Here is a 24398-nt window from a genome sequence, read left to right as displayed (position 1 = left end):
CATCCCTGGGATGAAACCCACTTGATCATGGTGCACTACCTTTTTAATATGTTTTTGTATGCGTCGATGTTCATTAAGGATATTGGTCTGAAATTTTCTTTCCTCGATGTGTCTCTGTCTGGTTTAGGTATCAGTGTGATATTGGCATCATAGAATGAGTTTGGGAGGGGTCCCTCCTCTTCTATTTTATGGAATACTTTGAGAAGTATTGGAATGAGCTCTTCTTTAAAGGTTTTGTAGAACTCAGCTGAGAACCCATCTGGTCCCGGACTTTTCTTTGTTGGTAGGCTTTTGATGACTTCTTCTATTTCAGTACTTGAAATTGGTCTATTTAAATTGTTTATGTCCTCCTCGTTCAGTTTAGGCAATTCATAAGTCTCTAGAAACCTGTTGATATCTTCAAAATTTTCTATTTTGTTGGAGTATAGATTTTCAAAATAGCTTCTAATTATGTATTGTATTTCACTCGTGTCTGTTGTGATATTTCCTTGTTCATTCCGAATTTTAGTGATTTGGGTTTTCTCTCATCTTCTCTTTGTTACTGTGGCTAAAGGTTTAATAATTTTGTTTATTTTTTCGAAGAACCAACTATTTATTTTGTCAATTTTTTGTATTGTTTCTTTTGTTTCAATTTCATTGATTTCAGCTCTGAGTTTAACTATTTCCTGTCTTCTACTACTTTTGGTGCTGTTCTGTTCTTCTTTTTCTAGGGCTTTGAGCTGTAGCGTTAGGTCATTTATTTGTTGAGTTTTACTTCTTTTATTAAATGTGCTCCATGAAATAAATTTCCCTCTAAGTACTGCTTTCATAGTGTCCCAGAGATTTTGTTATGATGTTTCTTTGTTCTCATTTACCTCTAAGAATTTTTTAATTTCCTTCCTAATATCTTCTGTTATCCATTCATCATATAATAGCATATTGTTTAATCTCCAGGTGTTGGAGTATTTTCTGTTTTTTACTCTTTCATTTATTTCTAACTTCAATCCATTATGATCTGATAGAATACATGGTAGTGTCTCCACCTTCTTGTATTTGCTAACATTAGCTTTGTGGCATAATATATGGTCTATTTTAGAGAAGGATCCATGTGCTGCTGAGAAGAAAGTGTATTCGCTCTTGGTTGGATGGTATATTCTATAAATGTCCGTTAAGTCTAAATTATTGATTGTGTTATTGAGATCTATGGTTTCTTTGTTCAATTTTTGTCTGGAAGATCTGTTCAGTAGTGAGAGAGGCGTGTTAAAATCACCTAGTATTATTGTGTTATGGTCTATTTGGTTTCTGAAATTGAGAAGGATTTGTTTGACATACATGGATGAGCCACTGTTTGGGGCATAGATGTTTATGACTGTTATATCTTGCTGATTTATGCTTCCCTTAAGCAGTATGAAATGTCCTTCTTTATCCCTTCTGACTAACTTTGGCTTGAAGTCCACATTATCTGAAATGAGGATGGATACCCCAGCTTTTTTGCTGAGTCCATGTGCATGGTATGTTTTTCCCCATCCTTTCACTTTTAGTCTATGAGTATCTTTTTGTATGAGGTGAGTCTCTTGCAGGCAACATATTGTTGGATCTTTTTTTTTAATCCAATCTGCCAGTCTGTGTCTTTTGATTGATGAATTCAGGCCAATAACATTTAGGGTTATTATTGAGATATGATTTGGTTTCCCAGTCATTAGGTTCATTTTTTAAATTTTATTTATTTATTTATTTATTTGACACAACTTGGTTCCTCCTTTATTTGAGAATTTCTTTAGGATAGTTCCTCCCTTTGCTGATTTGCTTCTTTGTTTTTCATCTCTTCCTGATGGAATATTTTGCCGAGAATGTTCTGTAATGCTGGCTTTCTTTTTGTAAATTCATTTAGCTTTTGTTTATCATGGAAGGATTTTATTTCATCGTCAAATTTGAAGGTACGTTTTGCTGGGTATAAGATTCTTGGTTGGCATCCATTTTCTTTCAGAGCTTGAAAAATGTTGTTCTAGGACTTTCTAGCTTTTAGAGTCTGGATTGAAAAACCTGCTGATATCCGTATTGGTTTCAGCCTCAATGTAATGTGGTTCTTTTCTCTCACAGCCTGTAAAATTCTGTGTTTATTTTGTATGTTTGGTATTTTCATTATAATGTGCCTTGGTGTGGGTCTGTTGTAATTTTGTGTATTTGGAGTCCTATAAGCCTCTTGTATTTGATTTTTCCATTTCATTCTTCAGATTTGGGAAATTTTCTGATATTATTTCATTGAATAGATTGTTCATTCCTTTGGTTTGTTTCTGTAAGCCGTCCCCAATCCCAATAATTCTTAAATTTGTCCTTTTCATGATATCCCATAGTCCTTGGAGATTCTGTTCATGATTTCTTACCATCTTCTCTGTTTGTTCAACTTTGCTTTCAAGGTTAAATATTTTTTTTCAATGTCTGAAGTTCTGTCTTCCAGCTGTTCTATCCTATTGGATATGCTTTCTATGGAGTTCTTAATTTGGTTTATTGTTTCCTTCATTTCAAAGATTTCTGTTTGTTTTTTTTCAGTATGTTTAACTCTTTATTGAAATGATCTTTTGCTTCCTGTATTTGCTCTTTTAACTGTCGATTGGTGTGTTCATTCAATGCCTGCATTTGCTCTTTCATCTCATTATTCAGTGCCTGTATTTGCTGTTTCATCTCATCCTTTGCTTCCCTGATCATTTTAATTATGTACATTCTGAACTCCTTTTCTGTCATTTCTTCTGCCATGCTGTCATTGGGTTTTATTGATGTAACATCTAGATTTGTTTGGGGCATTTCCTTCCCTTTTCTCATATTGTTCAGGTATCAGTGGACTGCTGAGATATTGCAGATTTCCTCTATTGACTTATAATGTCCCTGAAGATTTCTAGTATATCCACTCTTAGCCTTCAGTAGCCTGAAGTCTTGGAGGAAGTTGATAGTGTGGTGCTCCACAAGGAAGCTGCCTCTCTACGGGTGGTGGCCTTTAGGTGGGGTATATTCCCTGCTAGTGGGCAGAGGTGCCTCCACTTGTTGACCAATGGTCATTCAAAGGGGAACTAGGCTGCGGGCTGAGGCAAGGCCTGTTTGGGCCTGTGACTCTGATTTTACCATCCTTGTGGGAAAACCTCACCCGCCAGGGAAGACTCACCCAGTAGGGGGGTCTCGCTGGTCAGTTCCCATCCTAGAGGTTCCCCTCAATCTACAGCTACCGCCTGGGCTGGGCTGCCTTCCTCTGCAACGTTCCCAGGGGCCCGGACCTACCGTCTGGGCCTGGGAGCCTCACCCTTCGCAGACGAGTCACCTTAGGCTGCCTCCCCTCATAGAATCTGCCTGCAGTCCTGGAACCTTCGCTTCGCCCCTATCCGTGTCTCTGTGCAGCTCCTCCACCATGCATCCTCCTAGGTCCTGGGACCCTGCTCTGCACCTAATCGCCTGACTATGTGGCCCCTCCTCTGAGCAGCCACCTGGAGCCCCGTACAGTCGCTCCGAGTCCCAGAGACCCACCGCTTGCCTCTTCCTCCAGACAGCCGCCCGGTGTTCCGGTGCGGTCGCTAGGAGTCCAAGCAACTCACTGCGCGCCTCCTCCTCCCGCCAACTGCCTGTAGTCCTGGTCAGTCACTCCGAGTCCAAGTGACCCGCCCCGTTCCTCCTCCTCCTCCAGGTAGCCCCCCGGGTGTTCAGGAGCGGTCACTGTGAGTCGCTCTGAGTCGCTCTGAGTCCACGTGACCCGCAGCACGCCTCCTCCAGGCAGCCGCCCAGATCTCTGGTGCAGATACTCGAGACCAAGCGACCCAATGCGCTCCTCCTCCAGGCAGTCCCCCGGTGTTCCGGAGCGTTCGCTTTGAGTCCAAACAACTCACCACTTGCCTCCTCCTCTGAGCAGCCGCCTGGATCTCCAACGCAGTCACTGCGAGTCCATGCAACTCGCCGCACTTGTCCTCCTCCTCCTCCAGGCAGCCCCCCTGTTGTTCAGGAATGGTCACTTTGAGTCCAAACAGCCTTCCACGCAGCTCCTACTCCGGCAACCGCCCGTAGCTCTGGTATAGTTACTCTGAATCCAAGCAGCCACACTCTTCCTCCTCCTCCTGCAGGCAGGCCCCGGCATTCAGGAGTGGTTGCTCTGAGTCCAAACAGCTCGCTGTGCAGTTCCTCCTCTGGCAGTCGCCTGTAGCTGTGGTGCAGCTGCTCCGAGTCCAAGCGCCTCGCCACGCTGCTCCTCCTCCTCCTCCTCCAGGCAGGTCACAGTGTCAGGAGTGGTCGCTCTGAGTCCAAACAGCTCTCCTCACAGCCCCTCCTCTGGGCCACCGCCCGGAGCCCCAGTGGTTGCTCCAAGTCCCAGCGCTGTGCTGAGCGGCCTCCTCTACGATGCTCCCAGTTGTCCGAGTTCACTGCTCCAGCAGGGGGAGGGAAGGGTGTCTCGCCAGGCAGCTCTACTTCACGAAGTTCCCTGCGTTCTGGGACTACCGCCCCATCCGGGAAGCCTCCCCAATGGGAGAGCCTCACCCAACTGCTTTGAGTTTGTCCAAAGTCTCTCAATATCTCCTCTTTTGAATCCTGAGTCCTGGAGCAACATGAAATGCAGCCACCCTCTAGTCCACCATCTTGCAACCTCTGAATGTTTTACTTTTAGTCTCTCTATTCCATTCATCTGTGTGTCTATTCCAATGTCAATGCCATATAATTGTGATTTTTATTATTAAACCTTTGTAGTATGTTTTGAAGTCAGGTAGTGTTATGCCTCCTACTTTGTTCTTTATGCTTACATTGGCTTTGGCTATTCAGGTATTTTTGTAGTTCCATATAAAATTTAGAATTTTTTTTTTGTTCTGCGAAAAATACCAATGGTATTTTTTGGGGCAGGTACTGGGGATTGAATTCAGGGGCACTGGACCATGAGCCACATCCCTAGCCCTATTTTGTATTTTATTTAGAGACAGGGTCTCACTGAGTTGCTTAGCACCTCGTCATTGATGAGGCTGGCTTTGAAATCTTGATTCACCTGCTTTAGTTTCCCAAACTCCTGGGATTATAGGTACAGGCTACTGCACCCAGCATAAAATGCCATTGCTATTTTGATAGGGATTGCACTGATTTTGTAAGTCACTTTGGGTAGTATGGATGTTTTTAAGAATATTGATTCCTTTAATATGTGGACAAGGAATGTCTTTCCCTTTTTTGTGTGTCCTATTTAATTTCTTTCATTAATATTTTATAATTTTCATTGTAGAGATCTTTTACCTCTTCAGCTAAATTTATTCTTGGGTATTTTATTTCTGGATGTTTTGATTATTGTAGCTTTGCAATATGTTTTTTTAAAATTATTTATTTATTTTAATTAAAAATCATAAATTTACATAGGGCAATATTGTTGGATTCATTCTGTTATTTCTTTCCCTTCTCCCTCACCCCTCCCATCCTTCTTTTCCCTCTATACAGTCCTTCCTCCATTTTTTACATCTTTTTTTATATTCTTTTTTAATTAATTAATTAGTTTATTTTAATTAAAAATCATAAATTTACATAGGGCAATATTGTTTGATTCATTCTGTTATTTTTCCCCTTCCCCCAACCCCTCCCACCTCTCCCACCCCTCCCATCCCGTTTTCCCTCTATATAGTCCTTTGTTCCTCCATTCTTACCACCCTCCTTATCCCTAACCCTAAACCTAACCCTAACCCTAATGCTAACCCCTCCTATCCCCCCTTATATGTCCTCATCCGCTTATCAGCGAGATCATTAGTCCTTTAGTTTTTTGAGATTGGCTTATCTCACTTAGCATGATATTCTCCAATTTCATCCATTTGCCTGCAAAAGCCATAATTCTATCATTCTTCATGGCAGAGTAATATTCCATTGTATATATATGCCACAGTTTCTCTATCCATTCATCAACTGAAGGGCATCTAGGTTGGATCCACAATCTGGCTATGGTGAATTGAGCAGCTATGAACATTGATGTGGCTGTATCTCTGTAGTATGCTGATTTCAAGTCCTTTGGGTATAGGCCAAGGAGTGGGATAGCTGGGTCAAATGGTGGTTCCATTCCAAGCTTTCTGAGGAATCTCCATACTGCTTTTCAGAGTGGCTGCACTAATTTGCAACCCCATCAGCAATGTATGAGTGTTACTTTTTCCCCACATCCTCACCAACACCTATTGTTGCTTGTGTTCTTGATAATCGCCATTCTAATTGGGGTGAAATGGAATCTTAGGGTGGTTTTGATTTGCATTTCTCTTATTACTAGAGATGTTGAACATTTTCTCATATATCTGTTGATTGCTTGTACATCTTCTTCTGTGAAGTGTCTGTTCATTTCCTTAGGTCATTTGTTGATTGGATTATTTGTATTCTTGGTGTAGAGTTTTTTGAGTTCTTTATAGATTCTGGAAATTAGTGTTCTATCTGAAGTCTGAGTGGCAAAGATTTTCTCCCACTCTGTAGGCTCTCTGTTCACATTACTGATAGTTTCCTTTGCTGAGAGAAAGCTTTTTAGTTTGAATCTATCCCAGTGGTTGATTCTAGCTTTTATTTCTTGTGCTACGGGAGTCCTGTTAAGGAAGTCTGATCCTAAGGCAACAAGTTGAAGATTTGGACCTACTTTTTCTTCTATGAGATGCAGGGTCTCTGGTCTGATTCTGAGGTCCTTGATCCATTTTGAGTTGAGTTTTGTGCAGGGTGAGAGATAGGGATTTAGTTTCATTCTGTTGCATATGGATTTCCAGTTTTCCCAGCACCATTTGTTGAAGAGGCTATCTTGTCTCCATTGCATATTTTTGGCCCCTTTGTCTATTATGAGAAAATTGTATTTATTTGGGTTTGTGTCTGTGTCCTCTATTCTGTATCATTGATCTATCTGTCTATTTTGGTACTAATACCATGCCATTTTTGTTACTATTGCTTTGTAATAGAGTTGAAGATCTGGTATTGCGATACCCCCTGCTTCGTTCTTTCTACTGAGAATTGCTTTAGCTATTCTGGGTTTCTTATTCTTCCAGATGAATTTCATAATTGTTTGTTCTATTTCTTTAAGGTAGGTCATTGGGATTTTAATTGGAATTGCACTGAATCTGTATAGCACTTTTGGTAGTATGGCCATTTTGACAATATTAATTCTGCCTGTCCAAGAACATGGGAGATCTTTCCATCTTCTAAGGTTTTCTTTAATTTCTTTCTTTAGAGTTCTGTAGTTCTCATTGTAGAGGTCTTTCACCTCTTTTGTGAGATTGATTCCCACGTATTTTATTCTTTTCGATGCTATTGTGAATGGGGTAGTTTTCCTAATTTCTCTTTCCAAAGATTCATCACTTATGTATAAAAATGCATTGGATTTATGAGCATTGATCTTGTTACCTGCTACTTTACTGAATTCACTTATGAGTTCTAAGAGTTTTCTGGTGGAATTTCCAGGTTCCTCTAAATATATAATCACATCATCAGCGAATACGGATAGTTTGAGTTCCTCTTTTCCAATTCGAATCCCTTTAATTTCTTTGGTTTGTCTAATTGCTCTGGCTATAGTCTCAAGAATGATATTGAATAGAAGTGGTGAAAGAGGGCATCCCTGCCTTGTTCCAGTTTTTAGGGGGAATGCTTTCAGTTTTTCACCATTTAGAATGATATTGGCCATGGGCTTAGCGTAGATGGCCTTTACAATGTTGAGGAATGTTCCCACTACCCCAATTTTCTCTAGTCTTTTGAGCATGAATGTTGCTATATTTATCGAATGTTTTTTCTGCATGTATTGAAATAATCATGTGAGTCTTAACTTTTAGTCTGTTGATATGGTGAATGACATTTATTGATTTCCAGATGTTGAACCAACCTTGCATCCCTGGGATAAAACCCACTTCATTGTGGTGCACTATCTTTTTAATATATTTTTGTATGCGATTTGCTAAAATTTTGTTGAGAATTTTTGCATCAATGTTCATTAAGGATATTGGTCTGAAATTTTCTTTCCTTGATGTGTCTCTGTCTGGTTTAGGTATCAGGGTGATATTGGCTTCATAGAATGAGATTGGGAGGGTTGCCTCCTCTTCTATTTCATGGAATACTTTGAGAAGTATTGGAATGAGCTCTTCTTTAGAGGTTTTGTAGAACTCAGCTGAGAACCCATCTGGTCCCGGACTTTTCTTTGTTGGTAGGCTTTTGATGACCTCTTCTATTTCATTGCTTGAAATTGATTTATATAAGTTGTGTATGTCCTCCTGGTTCAGTTTAGGTAATTCATATGTCTCTAGAAACTTGTTGATGTCTTCGAGGTTTTCTGCTTTGTTGGACTATAGATTTTCAAAATAGCTTCTAAATATGTTTTGTGTTTCATTCGTGTCTGTTGTGATATTTCCTTGTTCATTCTGAATTTTAGTAATTTGAGTTTTCTCTCTCTTTCTCTTTGTTAGTGTGGCTAAGGGTTTATCAATTTTGTTTATTTTTTCAAAGAACCAACCATTTATTTTGTTAATTTTTCCAATTGTTTCTTTTGTGTCAATTTCATTGATTTCGGCTCTGATTTTAACTGTTTCTTTTCTTCTACTACTTTTGGTGTTGGTCTGCTCTTCTTTTTCTAGGGCTTTGAGCTGTAGTGTTAAGTCGTTCATTTGTTGATTTCTACTTCTTTTGTTGAATGCGCCCCATGAAATAAATCTTCCTCTAAGTACTGCTTTCACAGTGTCCCAGAGATTTTGTATGATGTGTCTTTGTTCTCATTTACTTCTAAAAATTTTTTTTATTTCCCTCCTGATGTCTTCTGTTATCCATTCATCATATAATAGTGTATTATTTAATCTCCAGGTATTGGAGAAGTTTTTGTTTTTTATTCTGTCATTTATTTCTAATTCAATCCATATGATCTGATAGAGTACAAAGTAGTATCTCTATCTTCTTGTATTTGCTAACAGTAGTTTTGTGGCATAAAACATGGTCTATTTTAGAGAAGGATCCATGGTTTCTGAGAAGAAAGTGTATTCGTTCTTTGTTGGGTGGTATATTCTATATAAGTCGGTTAAGTCTAAATTGTCGATTTTGTTATTGAGATCTATGGTTTCTTTTTTCAATTTTTGTTTGGAAGATCTATCCAGTGGTGAGAGAGGTGTGTTAAAATTGCCTAGTATTATTGTGTTGTAGTCTATTTGATTTCTGAAATTGAGAAGGATTTGTTTGACGTCCATGGATGAGCCAATGTTCGGGGCATAGACATTTATGATTGTTATGTCTTGCTGATTTATGCTTCTCTTAAGCAGTATGTAATGTCCTTCTTTATCCCTCTCACTAGTTTTGTCTTGAAGTCCACATTATCTGAAATGAGGATGGATACTCCAGCTTTTTTGCTGTGTTCGTGTGCATGGTATGTTTTTCCCCATCCTTTCACCTTTAGTGTATGGGTATCTCTTCTATGAGATGAGTCAAATGCAGGCAGCAAATTGTTGGATTTTTCTTTTTTATCCATTCTGCTAGTGTATGTCTTTTGATTGATGAGGTCAGGGCAGTAACATTCAGAGTTACTATTGTGATATGATTTGTATTCCCAGTCATTTGACTCATTTTTGTTTTTTGACATGATTTGGTTTCCCCTTTATTTGGGTATTCCTTTAGGCTAGCTCCTCCCATTGCTGATTTGCTTCTTTGTTTTTCATCTCTTCCTCATGGAATATTTTTCTGTGAATGTTCTGCAATGCTGGCTTTCTTTTTGTAAATTCCGTTAGCTTTTGTTTATCATGGAAGGATCTTACTTCATCGTCAAATCTGAAATTTAGTTTTGCTGGGTATAAGATTCTTGGTTGGCATCCATTTTCTTTCAGGGCTTGGTAAATGTTGTTCCAGGCCCTTCTAGCTTTTAGGGTCTGGATTGAAAAATCTGCTGATATCCGTATTGGTTTCCCCCTGAATGTAATTTGATTCTTTTCTCTCACAGCCTTTAAAATTCTGTCTTTATTTTGTATGTTAGGTATTTTCATAATAATGCACCTTGGTGTGGGTCTGTTGTAATTTTGTATATTTGGAGTCCTATAAGTCCCTTGTACTTGGTTTTCCATTTCATTCTTCAGATTTGGGAAATTTGCTGACATTTATTTATTGAATAGATTGTTCATTCCTTTGCTTTGTTTCTCTAAGCCTTCCCCAATAATTCTTAAATTTGGCCTTTTCATGATATTCCATAATTCTTGTAGATTCTGTTCATGATTTCTTACCATCTTTTCAGTTTGGTCAACTTTGACTTCAAGATTAAGTATTTTGTCTTCAATATCTTAGGTTCTGCCTTCCAGGTGTTCTATCCTATTGGTTATGCTTTCTATGGAGTTTTAACTTGGTTTATTGTTTCCTTCATTTCAAGGATTTCTGTTTGTTTTTTTTTCAATATCTCTAACTCTTTATTGAAATGATCTCTTGCTTCTCGTATTTGCTCCTTTAATTTTTGATTGGTGCGATCATTTAATGCCTGCATTTGCTCTTTCATCTCCTCGTTTGCTTCCCTGATTGTTTTAATTATGTACATTCTGAACTCCCTTTCTGACATTTCTTCTGCTGTGCTGTCATTGGGTTTTATTGACATAGTATCTAGGTTTGTTTGGGACATTTTCTTCCCTTGTTTTCTCATATTGGTCAGATGTCAGTGGGACTTTGTGATATTGCAGAATTCTTCTATTGGCTTATAGTGTCCCTGTAGATTTCCAGTGTATCAACTTCCTGCCTTCAGTAGCCTGAAGTCTTGGAGTAACTTGATAATGCAGTGCTTTCAAGGAAAGGTGCCCCTAGCCCGCTACTGGTTCCAGGATTTGGAGCTGGCTCTGTGTGGAAAGGCTCTCACTGGGGGGCCTGCTCTGAGAAGCTAGCCTGGAAAGGTGCTTCCCGCCAGAGGGGGCCGGGCTGCGGGCTGCTTGGGGATGTCCCTGGCTGCCCTGTCCTGATCCCTGAGCAACCTGTGGGCAGGAACTCGCAGCCCTGGTTCAGAGATTTGAAGCTTGGTTTTGTGCAGGAAGGCTCTCACTGGGGGCCTGCTCTGAGATGCTGGAGAATCTGGCCGTGTGGGAGGAGCCCACCGCCGGAGTGCACAGAGCTGCCTGGGGAAGACTCTAGCTGCCCTACCCTACTCTAATAAGCCACCCAAGTCTGGGCCTGACACCCGTGCAGCGCTTCACTGGGTGGGGGAGACTCACCCCGTGGCTCTGTTTTAGTCCGAGTCTCTCAATGCCTCCCCTTCTTGAATCCTGGGTTCTGGAGCGACTGGAGATGCAGTCACCCTCTAGTCTGCCATCCTGGATCACCCCGTGGAAAAAGCCTGTGGCCGGGGGGGGGCCGGGGGCCAGGTCCACCTGGAGAGGTCTCTGGCTGCCTTGCCCTGGTCCCAGAGGCTGCTTGCGGGCTGGAGGTCTCCGCTGGCTTGGGGACTTGTGGCTGGCTCTGTGTAGAAAGGCTCTCACTGGGGGGGCCTGCTCCGAGAAGGTAGCCTCAAAAGACGCTTCCTGCTGAAGGGGGCCGGGCTGCGGGCTGCTTGGGGAAGTCCCTGGCTGCCCTGTCCTGGTCCCTGAAGCAACCTGCGGGTAGGAACTTGCTGCCCTGGTTCAGGGACTTGAAGCTTGGTTCTGTGCAGGAAGGCTCTCACTGGGGGGCCTGCTCCAAGATGCTGGAGAATCTGGCCCTGTGGGAGGAGCCCACCACCGGAGTGCTCAGGGCTGCCTGGGGAAGACTCTAGCTGCCCTACCCTACTCTATTAAGCCACCCGAATCTGGGCCTGCCACCCGGGCAGCGCTTCACCGGGTGGGGGAGACTCACCCCATGGCTCTATTTTAGTCCGAGTCTCTCAGTGCCTCCCCTTCTTGAATCCTGGGTTCTTGAGCGACTGGAGATGCAGTCACCCTCTAGTCCGCCATCTTGGATTGCCCTCTGCAATATGTTTTAAAATCATACTTGTTACAGTCAGATTTTCTGCAACTTGACCAAAAGACTTGACAAGAACAATTTTAGAGGAGGAAAACTTTATTTTGGAACTCACAGTTTTAGAAGTCTCAGTTCATAGGTAGCTGGCTCCTTTGCCCTGGACCTGAGGTGAGGTAGCATGTCATAGCAGAGTAAAACAGCTCAGGACATAGAAACAGGAAGAAGAGAGAGATCCCTGATCATCAAAGACAAAATATATACCCCAAAGGCAAACCCCCAGGGACCCACCTCTTCTAACTATACCCTATCTGCCTATAGTTACCACCCAGTTAATCCCTATCTGGAGATTAATGCAGTGATTAGGTTGAAACTTTTACAACCCAATCATTTCAACCCTAAACTTTCTTGCACTGTCTCACATATAAGATTTTGGGGGACACCTCTACCTAAACCACAACATTACTGCAAATGGGATTGCTTTTATGGTTTCTATTTTGACTGTATCTTTTTAAAATCTTTGGGCCAACAGTGCTCAAGGAATCAAAATTTTCTACATCCTCATCGACACTTATTATTTCCTTTCTCCCCCCAATTCCCTCCTTCCCTTTCTTCCTTCCTTCCATTCTTCTCTCCTTTCTTAAGCCATAATAGGTATGGTTGATGTCTCATTTTGATTTTCATTTGTATTTCCCTGATAATTAGTGATATTGAGTATCCTCTCATATCCTTTTCTGCCATTTGTGTATCTTCTTCAGAGAAATGTTCATTCAAGTCTGTTAATCTGACCATTTTAAAAGGAGTTTTTGTTATTGATCTGTAGGAGTTCTTTACATATTCTGAATATTATCCATTATCCAGTGTATGGTTTACAAATATATTCTCTAATTTCATGGGTTTGCCTCACTTTGTTAATTGTTTCCTTTGTTTCACAAAAGTTTTTAAGTTTGGTATAGTCCCATCTATTTTTGCTTTTGTTAGCCATACTTTTGGTGTCTTATTCAAGAGATCATAGTCCAGACCCATGTCATGGAGGTTTCCCTGTATATTTTTCTTTGGGCATTTTATAGTTTCATTTCTTATATTCAGGTCTTTAATCCATTTTGAGTTAATTTTTTAGGTAGGTGTGAGCTAATGGTTCATCTTCATTCCTTTCATGTAGCTATCCAGTTTTCCAACAGTATTTGGAAAAAATAGAAATGGTCTTTTCCCTATTGTGTGATCTTGGCATACTTGGAAAAGATAATTTGACTATACTCATGAGTGTTTATTTCTGGACTGTTTATTAAATTTCATTGGTCTTTATGTCTCTCTTTATGTCAATACCATGCTGTTTAGATTACTGTGGCTTTGTAATATGTTCGGAACTCAGTAGTTTGTCTCCCAACTTTGTTTCTTCTCTGTATTATTTTGAGATTTCATATGAATTTTGTGATTGTTTTTCTATTTTTCACAAAATGCCTTTGGGATTTTAATAGAGATTGAATCTATCAATCACTTTGGCTTGTATGGACATTTTAACGATGTTAAGTCTTCTAATACAGAAAAAGTGATTTTCCGGTTATTTGTGAATTCTTTAATTTCTTTCATAAATACTTTAGAGTTTTCAGTAAGTCATTTACTTCCTTGATTCAGTTTATTCTTGAGTATTTTACTCTTTTTGATACTATTGTAAATGGAATTATTTTCTTTATTTCCTTTTTGGATAATTTTTAGTGAATGAAAATATTTGATTTTTGTGTTTTGATTTTGTATACAACAATTTTGATGAATTTATTGGTTCTAACAATTTTTTTGTATCTTTGGGGTTTTCAACATATAAGATCATATCATCTGTAAACAGAGATACTTTACTTCTTTGTTTCCAATTTTGGTGTCTTTTGTTTCTTTTCCTTCCCTAATTGCTCTGGTTGGAACTTCTAGTTATATTTAATAGAAGTCAAAGAACTACCCAATCTTATAGAAATTTTTTTTTTTTTTACCATTTAAATGTGTTAGTTGTGAGTTTTTCATGTATTACCTGAAATATGCTAAAGTAATTTCCTTCTATCCCTAGTTTGTTGAATGCTTCCATCATGGACAGATACTAAATTTTGTCAAATTAATTTTGTCAGATTTGTTCTGCATCCATTGAGATGGTCATGTGATTTTTGTCCTTTTGTGGTATTGGTGTGGTGCATTTTATTGATTGACTTTCAAATGTTGAACCATCATCATATACCAAGGGTAAATCTCACTTGGTGATAGTGTACAAATCTTTTAATATGCAGTTGAATTCACTTCACCTGCATTTTGTTGAGGATTCTTGCATCAATACACTTCAGGGATATTGATCTGTACTTTTATTTTGTTATCTTTGTCTAGGTTTGCTTTTGGTGTAATGGTAGCCTTATAAAATTGAATTTGGAAATGTATTTTCCTATTCAATTTCTGGAGGAATTTTTGAAAAATCATCTTTAATTCTTTAAATCTTTGATGCAATTCTGTAGTGATGCCATTAGTTTTGAGGTCCCCCACCCCCACCCCTTGCTTGGGAGGCTTTTCTTTACTAATTAAATCCCAGTAAGGGGATTTGAGTCTTCTCTTTTTTTTTTTTTCTTGATTACTCCTGCTAAGCACTTGCTAATTTTGTTGATCTTTTCAAAAAACCATTTCTCAGATTTTTTATTTTTTCCATTGTTTTAGGGAAACATTTTCATTTATTTGTCTTCTGATTTAATTATTTACTTTCTTCTGCTACTTTCAGTTTAGTTTGTTGTTTTTCTGTTTCCTTGAGAAGTGAAGTTAGTTTATTGAATTGAGATCTCTCTTGTTTAAAACCTATTTACTGTTATAATTTTTCTCAGCACTGTTTTTGCTGCATCTCATTTTTTTTTTTCATTTTCACTTGTCCTCTGGTATTTCTAATTTTCACTGTGATTTCAAGATTGTGTTAACTTTCACGTATTTGTGAACTGTCTACTCTCCTACAGTTTTTGATTCTTAATCCATTCTAATATGATCAGAAAAGATAGATGGTATGATTTCATTTCAAAATTTGTTATGACTTGCTTGTGGCCTAACATGATTTATGGTCTGGGAAATGTTCTGTGTTTACTTGAGAAAAATGTGTATTTGCTTGAATTGGGCTTGTGTTCTACATATGTCTATTAAGTTTGCCTATGGTTTTTTTAGTCCTCTGTTTTCTTATTGATCTACTTTCTGATTGTTCTATCCACTATTCTTGTATTATCTATTTTTCTCTCAATTATTCATGAATTTGAGTTCTTTCACTAGTTATAAATTATATACTATATAAATTAAATAAATTTATAAGTGGTATATCTTCCTGCTGGATTGACTCCTGTGTCAACCCCCCATATCTATAGCTTCCATATTCATGAATTAAACCAACACATGTCAAAAATACTTGTTTTCCTTTCTTCTTGGGCTTTGGAGGGAGAGAGATGGGGTGGGGTACAAGGGCTGGGGGTTGTTAACCCCTTCCTCTTTTTGTGTGGCTCACCAATCTGCCAATTGGAGGAGCCTGAGGCTGAAACTTGTTGAAATAACTCTAATCTTCCTTTCTCACTACTATGAGGTAAGATGGAATGAGAAATACTGTCAGTTGGAGTATTATCTGCACAAACCAGACTAGGTATGCTTTAGGTCTCATGATAGGTGTTTGCTGGGACAATATGTCTGTATTTTCCATGTTCTCCTGGCTCCTGCAATTGCAACATGACTGCTTCATTATGACTCCCTCCTCAGTTCTCCTTAGCCAGCTGATAAAAACAGAGCACTTTTCCAATAGCAGTTCACAGTGTAGCCTCTGGATTAGATAAGTTTAGGCTACTTTTCTGATCCCAGGTTTATTGGTACCAAATCTGTTCATTGTGTTTCTCTCTGTGTTATCCCTTCCCTGTGTGGTGAACCAGTGCTGCTACTGCTGCTGCTACTGTTCCAACTGGCTTGGCTCCAATGTGGTCTTTCTTTTTGGCTCAATGTACCCAAATTTCTGAATCTCTAAGACATTCTGCCTGTCCAGTATTGAATTTCAGTGAAATCCATTTCTGAGAAATAATACACCTGCTGCTTGAATCTTGAGCCACAGAACAACTAGGAATACAGCTTTTCTCTAAGCTGCCATCTTGAATCTCTCAAAAAAATGTATTTAAAAAATTCTGTCTATATTAAATATTATCTTCTTTCTTGTTCTACACAAGCTTTAGTATTAAGTAATATAGAGATAATTTTAAGTATATAGAGGTTGTACATAGATTATTTGCAAATACTATATCAGTTATAAGAGATTTGAGAGTTTCTTAGATTTTGGTAACCCCAGGGAAACCCGAAATCAATTCATGATGAATACCAATGGATGACTATATAATGCCCTTCTTTGTATCTTCTGACGGGTTTTTACTTAAAGTTCATTTTGTCTCATATGAATATGACTGCTTCTGCTCTCTTTGGTTACCATATGCACAGAATATCTGATTTCATTCTCTCACCTTCAAGCTATGTGCTTGAGTCTTTCGTAGACAGTATATTGTTGCATTAAAAAAATCTAGTTGACTACTCTATATCTTTTAAATTACATTTAAAGTAATTATTGTCAGGAAGGATGTACTATTGCTATTTAATTGTATTTTCCATGGGTATTTTTTTGTGGCACTTACAATAAACATCTTACAGTTATAAGAGTCTATCTTAAGTTGATAACTATTTCAATCATATGCAAAACTCTATTCTTTTATATCTCCTACCCTTATTACATATTTGTGATATCACAAACTTTATTCCTCAAATAACTATGTATTGGATATCCATTAGCATAGTTGTATAATTATAATTTATTTTTATGCTAGAATTAAAAGTGCTTTACAACCATCACAGTGTTATAATATTCTGAATTTGTCCATTATTTATCTTCACTACTGAACTTTATAATTTTACATGCTCTCATGTTGGTATGTAATATTCTTTCAAATGGAAGGGCTTTCTTTAACATTTCATGGGTCAGTCCTAGTGGTGATGAACTCTCTCTCTCTTTTTAATCTAGAAAAGTCTTTATTTCCCTTTCATTTCAGCAAGACAATTTTTATGGATGTAGTATTCTTGGTTGGCAGTTTGTTTTTGCTTTCACATCTTGAATATGTTAATCTATGGCATTTTATACTACAAGCAGTCTCCTGATAAATCTATTGATAATTTAATGGCAGCTTTATTATATATGATGAGTCACTTTTCTCTTGTTGCTTTAAAATTTTCCATTCTTTGGCTTTTATTGACTTTAATGTGTTTTTGCAAACTTCTCTTTTGGTTCATTCTGGTTGGAGTTCTTTGAGTTTCCCAAATTTAGATATCAGTTTTATTCTTCAGATTGGGGAAATTTCAGGCATTATTTCTTCAAAAGCCTCTGTATTCTTTTCTTTCTCTTCATCCTCTGAAAATCCATGTTGTATATTGCAATACTTATGTGTGTGTGTGTGTGTGTGTTTTCTGAATATCCTTTAGGTTTCCTTTATTTTTATGGATTTTTTTAACTCCTTTGACTGAATAATTTTAAATCACCTGATGTCAAGTTTGCTAAATCTTTTTTCTGCTTTATCAAATTTGCTATTGGACTCTTCTAAGGAATTTTAAATTTGGGTTATTGCATTACTCAAGTCTCTAAATTGTGTTTGGTTCTTATTTTCTAAATTCATTTTTACTGTAAACAAATGGAATACATCTTGTTTCTCTGTAAGTGAAGTAGAAGCATACCGTTTTTGTAATCATACATTTACATAAGGTAATAGTTCGTGATTCATTCTGTAATCTTTTCCCCCTCACGCCTCCCATCCCTCTTATACTTTTATAAAGTCCCTCCTTCCTTCATTATTGCCCCTTCCCACCTCCCACTATGTGTCATCATCCGCTTATCAGCGAGATCATTCATCCTTTAGTTTTTTGAGATTGGCTTATCTCACTTAGCATGATATTCTCCAATTTTATCATTTGCCTGCAAATGCCATAATTTTATTATTCTTTATGGCTGAGTAATATTACATTTTATATATATGTGTGTATATATATATACATTGTTTTTATATATATATATATGTATATATATATATACACATATATATATATCACAGTTTCTTTATCCATTCATCCATTGAAGGGCATCTAGGTTGGTTCCACAATCTGGCTATGGTGAATTGAGCAGCTATGAACATTGATGTGGCTGTATCTGTGTAGTATGCTGATTTTAAGTCCTTTGGGTATAGACCAAGGAGTGGGATAGCTGGGTCAAATGGTGGGTCCATTCCAAGTTTTCTAAGGAATCTCCACACAGCTTTCCAGAGTGGCTGCACTAATTTGCAACCCCACCAGCAATGTATGAGTGTACCTTTTTCCACACATCCTCACCAACACCTATTGTTGCTAGTATTCTTGATAATCGCCATTCTAATTGAGGTGAGATGAAATCTTAGGGTAGTTTTGATTTGCATTTCTCTTATTACTAGAGATGTTGAACATTTTTTCATATATCTGTTGATTGCTTGTAGATCTTCAATGAAGTGTCTGTTCATTTCCTTAGCCCATTTGTTGATTGGATTATTTGTATTCTTGGTGTAGAGTTTTTTGAGTTCTTTATAGATTCTGGAAATTAGTGTTCTATCTGAAGTATGAGTGGCAAAGATTTTCTCCCACTCTGTAGACTCTCTATTCACATTGCCAATAGTTTCCTTTGCTGAGAGAAAGCTTTTTAGTTTGAATCTATCCCAGTTGTTGATTCTTGCTTTTATTTCTTGTGCTATGGGAGTCCTGTTAAGGAAGTCTCATCCTATGCCGACATGTTGAAGATTTGAACCTACTTTTTCTTCTGTAAGATGCAGGGTCTCTGGTCTGATTCTGAGGTCCTTCATCCATTTTGAGTTGAGTTTTGTGCAGGGTGAGAGATAGGGGTTTAGTTTCATTCTGTTGCATATGGATTTCCAGTTTTCCCAGCACCATTTGTTGAAGAGGCTATCTTTTCTCCATTGCATATTTTTGGCCTTTGTCTAGTATGAGAAAATTGTATTTATTTGGGTTTGTGTCCATGTCCTCTATTCTGTACCATTGATCTACCTGTCTATTTTGGTACCTATACCATGCCGTTTGTGTTACTATTGTGTTGATGTTCTGGTATTGTGATACCCCCTGCTTCACTCTTCCTCCTAAGAATTGCTTTAGGTATTCCGGGTTTCTTATTCTTCCAGATGAATTTCATAATTGCTTGCTCTATTTCTGTGAGGTATGTCATTGGGATTTTAATTGGAATTGCATTGAATCTGTATAGCACTTTTGGTAGTATAGCCATTTTGACAATATTAATTCTTCCTATCCAAGAACATGGAAGATCTTTCCATCTTCTAAGGTGTTCTTTAATTTCTTTCTTTAGAGTTCTGTAATTCTCATTGTAGAGGTCTTTCACCTCTTTTGTGAGATTGATTCCCAAATATTTTATTTTTTCGAGGCTATTGTGAATGGGGTAGTTTTCCTAACTTCTCTTTCCAAAGATTCATCACTTATGTATAAAAATGCATTGGATTTGTGAGCATTGATCTTATATCCTGCTATTTTACTGAATTCACTTATGAGTTCTAAAAGTTTTCTGGTGGAATTTCCAGGTTCCTCTAAATATATAATCATGTCATCAGCAAATAGGGATAATTTGAGTTCTTCTTTTCCTATTCATATCCCTTTAATTTCTTTGGTTCGTCTAATTGCTCTGGCTAGAGTTTCAAGGACAATGTTGAATAGAAGTAGTGAGAGAGGGCATCCCTGCCTCGTTCCAGTGTTTAGGGGGAATGCTTTCAGTTTTTCACCATTTAGAATGATATTGGCCATGGGCTTAGCATAGATGGCCTTTACAATGTTAAGGAATGTTCCCACTATCCCTATTTTTTCTAGTGTTTTGAGCATGAAGGGATGCTGTATTTTATTGAATGCTTTTTCTGCATCTATCGAAATAATTATGTCATTCTTGACTTTAAGTCTGTTGATATGGTGAATGACATTTATTGATTTCTGAATGTTGAACCAACCTTGCATGCCTAGGATAAAACCCACTTCTTCGCGATACACTTCCTTTTTAATATATTTTTGTATGCGATTTGCTAAAATTTTGTTGAGAATTTTTGCATCAATGTTCATTAAGGATATTGGTCTGAAATTTTCTTTCTTTGATGTGTTTCTGTCTGATTTAAGTATCAGGGTGATATTGGCTTCATAGAATGAGTTTGGGAGAGTTCTCTTCTATTTCATGGAATACTTTGAGAAGTATTGGAATGAGCTCTTCTTTAAAGGTTTTGTAGAACTCGGCTGAGAACCCATCTGGTCCCGGACTTTTCTTTGTTGGTAGACTTTTGATGACTTCTTCTATTTCATTACTTATAATTGATCTATTTAAATTGTGTATGTCCTCCTGGTTCAGTTTCGGTAATTCATATGTCTCTAGAAACCTGTTGATGTCTTCAAAATTTTCTATTTTGTTGGAGTATAATTTTCAAAATAGCTTCTAATTATGTTTTGTATTTCACTCGTGTCTGTTGTGATATTTCCTTGTTCATCCCAAATTTTAGTAATTTGGGTTTTCTCTTGTCTTCTCTTTGTTAGTGTGGCGAAGGGTTTATCAATTTTGTTTATTTTTTCGAAGAACCATCTTTTTTTTGTCAATTTTTTATTGTTTCTTTTGTTTCAATTTCATTGATTTCATCTCTGATTTTAACTATTTCCTGTCTTCTACTACTTTTGGTGTTGATCTGTTCTTCTTTTTCTAGGACTTTGAGCTGTAGTGTGAAGTCATTTATTTGTTGATTTTTCTTCTTTTATTGAGTGCACTCCATGAAATAAATTTTCCTCTAAGTACTGCTTTCATAGTGTCCCAGAGATTTTGATGTTTCTTTTTCTCATTTACCTCCAAGAATTTTTAAATTTCTTTCCTGATGTCTTCTGTTATCCATTCATCATTCAATAGCATATTATTTAATTTCCAGATGTTGGAATAGTTTCTGTGTTTTACTCTTTCATTTATTTCTAATTTCAATCCATTATGATCTGATATAATACAAGGTAGTGTCTCTTCTTGTTCTTGCTAACATTAGCTTTGTGGCTAATATATGGTCTATTTTGTGGCTAATATATGGTCTATATGTAATATATGGTCTATTTTAGAGAAGGATCCATGTGCTGCTGAGTAGAAAGTGTATTCACTCTTTGTTGGATGGTATATTCTATAAATGTCTTTAAGTATAAATGATTGATTGTGTTATTGAGATCTGTAGTATCTTTTGTTCAATTTTTGTTTGGAAGATCTGTCCAGTGGGGAGAGAGGTGTGTTAAAATCATCTAGTATTATTGTGTTGTGGTGTATTTGATTTTTGAATTGAGAAGGATTTTTTTGATGTATATGGATGAGCCAATGTTTGGGGCATAGATACTTATGATTGTTATTTCTTGCTGGTTTATGGTTCCCTTAAGCAGTATTATATGTCCTTCTTTATCCATTCTGACTAACTTTGGCTTGAAGTTCACATTATCTGATATAAGGATGGATACTCTGGCTTTTTTTGCTGTGTCCACGTGCATGGTATATTTTTTCCCATCCTTTCACGTTTAGTCTGTGTGTATCTCTTTCTACGAGATGAGTCTATTGCAGGCAGCAAATTGTTGGATCTTTCTTTTTAATCCAATCTGCCTATGTCTTTTGATTGATGAGTTCAGGCCATTAACATTCAGGGTAGGCCATTAACATTCAGGGTTATTATTGAGATATGATTTGCATTCCCAGTCAGTTGGCTCATTTTTTTTTTTTTTTTGACACGACTTAGTTTCTCCTTTATTTGGCTTTTCCTTTAGGGTAGTTCCTTCCTTTGCTGATTTACATCATTGATTTTCATCTCTTCGTCATGGAATATTTTGCTGAGAATACTCTGTAATGCCAGCTTTCTTTTTGTAAATTCTTTTAGCTTTTATTTATCATGGAAGGATTTTATTTCATTGTCAAATCTGAAAGTAAGTTTTGCTGGGTATAAGATTCTTGGTAGGCATCCGTTTTCCTTCAGGGTTTGAAAAATGTTGTTCCAAGCCCTTTTAGCTTTTAGTCTGGATTGAAAAATTTGCTGATATTCGTATTGGTTTCTTCCTGAATGTAATTTAATTCTTTTCTCTTGCAGCCTTTAAAAGTCTGTCTTTATTTTGTATGTTAGGTATTTTCATAATAATGTGCCTTGGTGTGGGTCTGTTGTAATTTTGTATATTTGGAGTCCTATAAGCCTCTTGTACTTAATTTTCCATTTCATTCTTCAGATTTGGGAAATTTTCTTATATTATTTCATTGAATACATTATTCATTCCTTTGGTTTGTTTCTCTGGGCCTTCCTCAATCCCAGTAATTCTTAAATTTGGCCTTTCATGATATCCCACAGTTCTTGGAGATTCTGTTCATGATTTCTTACCATCTTCTCTGTTTGGTCAACTTTGTTTTCAAGGTTAATATTTTGTCTTCAATACCTGAGGTTCTGCCTTCCAGGTGTTCTATCCTATTGGTTGTGCTTTCTATGGAGTTCTTAATTTGGTTTATTGTTTCCTTCATTTCAAAGATTTCTGTTTGATTTTTTTCAGTATGTCTAACTCTTTATTGAAATGATCTTTTGCTTCCTGTATTTGCTCTTTTAACTGTTGATTGGTGCGATCATTCAATGCCTGCATTTTCTCTTTCATCTCCTCGTTTGCTTTCCTGATCATTTTAATTATGTACATTCTGAACTCCCTTTCTGTCATGTCTTCTGCCATGCTGTCATTGGATTTTATTGATGTAGCATCTAGGTTTGTTTGGGACATTTTCTTCCCTTGATTTTTCATATTGCTCAGGTATCTACCTTTCTAGTAGTGAAACTCTGAGATATTGCAGATTTCCTCTATTGACTAATATTGTCTCTGTAGATTTCTAATAACTCACCTCTTAGACTTCAGTAGTCTGAAATCTTTGAGGAACTTGATAATGTGGTGCTCCACTAGGAAGCTGACCCTCCAAGGGAAGTGGCCTTCAGGTGGGATATATTCCCTATCAGTGGGCAGAGGTGCCTCTACTTGTTGATTGATGGTCAGCCAAAGGGGGACTAGACTGCAGACTGCTGCACCTCTGATCTGGTTCTGTGTCTCTGGTTCTACTGCCCTGGTGGAAAAGCCTCATCCAGCGGGGAAGACTCACCGGGTGGGGAAGTTTCTCTGGGCAGCTCTCCTCCAAGAATTTCCCTTTGGTCCAGAGCTACCACCTGGACTGAGAAGCCCTCCTCTTTGATGTTCCCAGGGGTCCTGACGTACCACCTGGGCTGGGAAGCCTGGCCCTGTGAGGGATTCTCTCGCTGAGCAGCCCTCCTCTGTTATGTTCCCTGGGGACTGGACCTACTGCCTGGGCCTCAGACCCTCACTCTGCATCAAATCCTCTCACTGTGCAGCCCTCCTCTGCAATGCTCCTGGTTGACTGGTTTCACGGCTCCAGTAGGGGAGTCTCACTGGGCCACTCTACTCCACAAAGTTCCCTGCGTTTTGGGACTACTGCCCCATCCAGGGAGTGCGGCCAGTGGGAAAGATTCACCTGGTGGCTCTGAGTTGGTCCTGAGTCTCTCAATACCTCCTCTTCTTGACTCCTGGGTCTTGTCAAAGGTCCTCTAGTCTCCTGTAGGTGTCTCAGGAAGGGAGCTGCCCTTCCAATGATGATGGCCACACCCCTGGGAATAATTCAAAATGCCTGCACCAGCCTATAAAGAAGCTACTGGCTAGCTCTGTGATGCAGGTGGGCTGGTTCATCTGCCGACTTGCTCCGTGATGGCAACAGACCTCAGTGTGGTGGTTGGGTGGGGTCGCTCAATGATGGCGTCTGTCTTTGGCCTGGTGGTTGAGTGGGTTGGCTGCCTGCCGCCTAGCTCCACAAGGCAGGCGGTTCGGGTGCTCACCTGCTACCTCTGTGATGCAGGCAGCTCGACTCATCCTCCAGCTCACTCCTTGACTGCGATGGACCAGTGATGGCCTGGTTCTTTTTTTTAATAGTTTCTCATTGTTGACATGCTTATGTTCATTTATCATTTTCCCAATTTCATAATCATTGCCTTTGTTAAGACATTTTGATTCTTGTGCAAGTAATTATTTCTATTTCTCTAGGATTGGTTTCTGGAGATTTATTTTGTTTGATTGGGTCGTGTTTCCCTAGTTTTTCATGTGCTTTTAATTTTGGCTAAATTTTATGCATTTGATCAAACAAACAAAGAATCAAACAATGACTCCAGCTACATTTCTCATTCTTTTCTAACTGCAATGCAGGAAAGACCTTCACCTTCATCCTAGTTAGAGATTCTTTGAAACCTTTTTATGGGAGCTATGACTATTCCAGTCTTATGCATGCTATTTCCCAATTAGATGGATTTGCCAGTAATTTCCTTTTCAGGTGCTCTTATTCTTCTGCTTCCTATGATGTCTGTTTATAGTACCATAAGGTTCTCTACTGCTACAGTAAGGATCAAGATGCT

The sequence above is a fragment of the Sciurus vulgaris genome (genome assembly GCF_902686455.1).
Source record: "Sciurus vulgaris genome assembly, chromosome: 7".
In the NCBI taxonomy this organism is placed as follows: Eukaryota; Metazoa; Chordata; class Mammalia; order Rodentia; family Sciuridae; genus Sciurus; species Sciurus vulgaris.
This window is presented reverse-complemented; position numbering follows the sequence as displayed.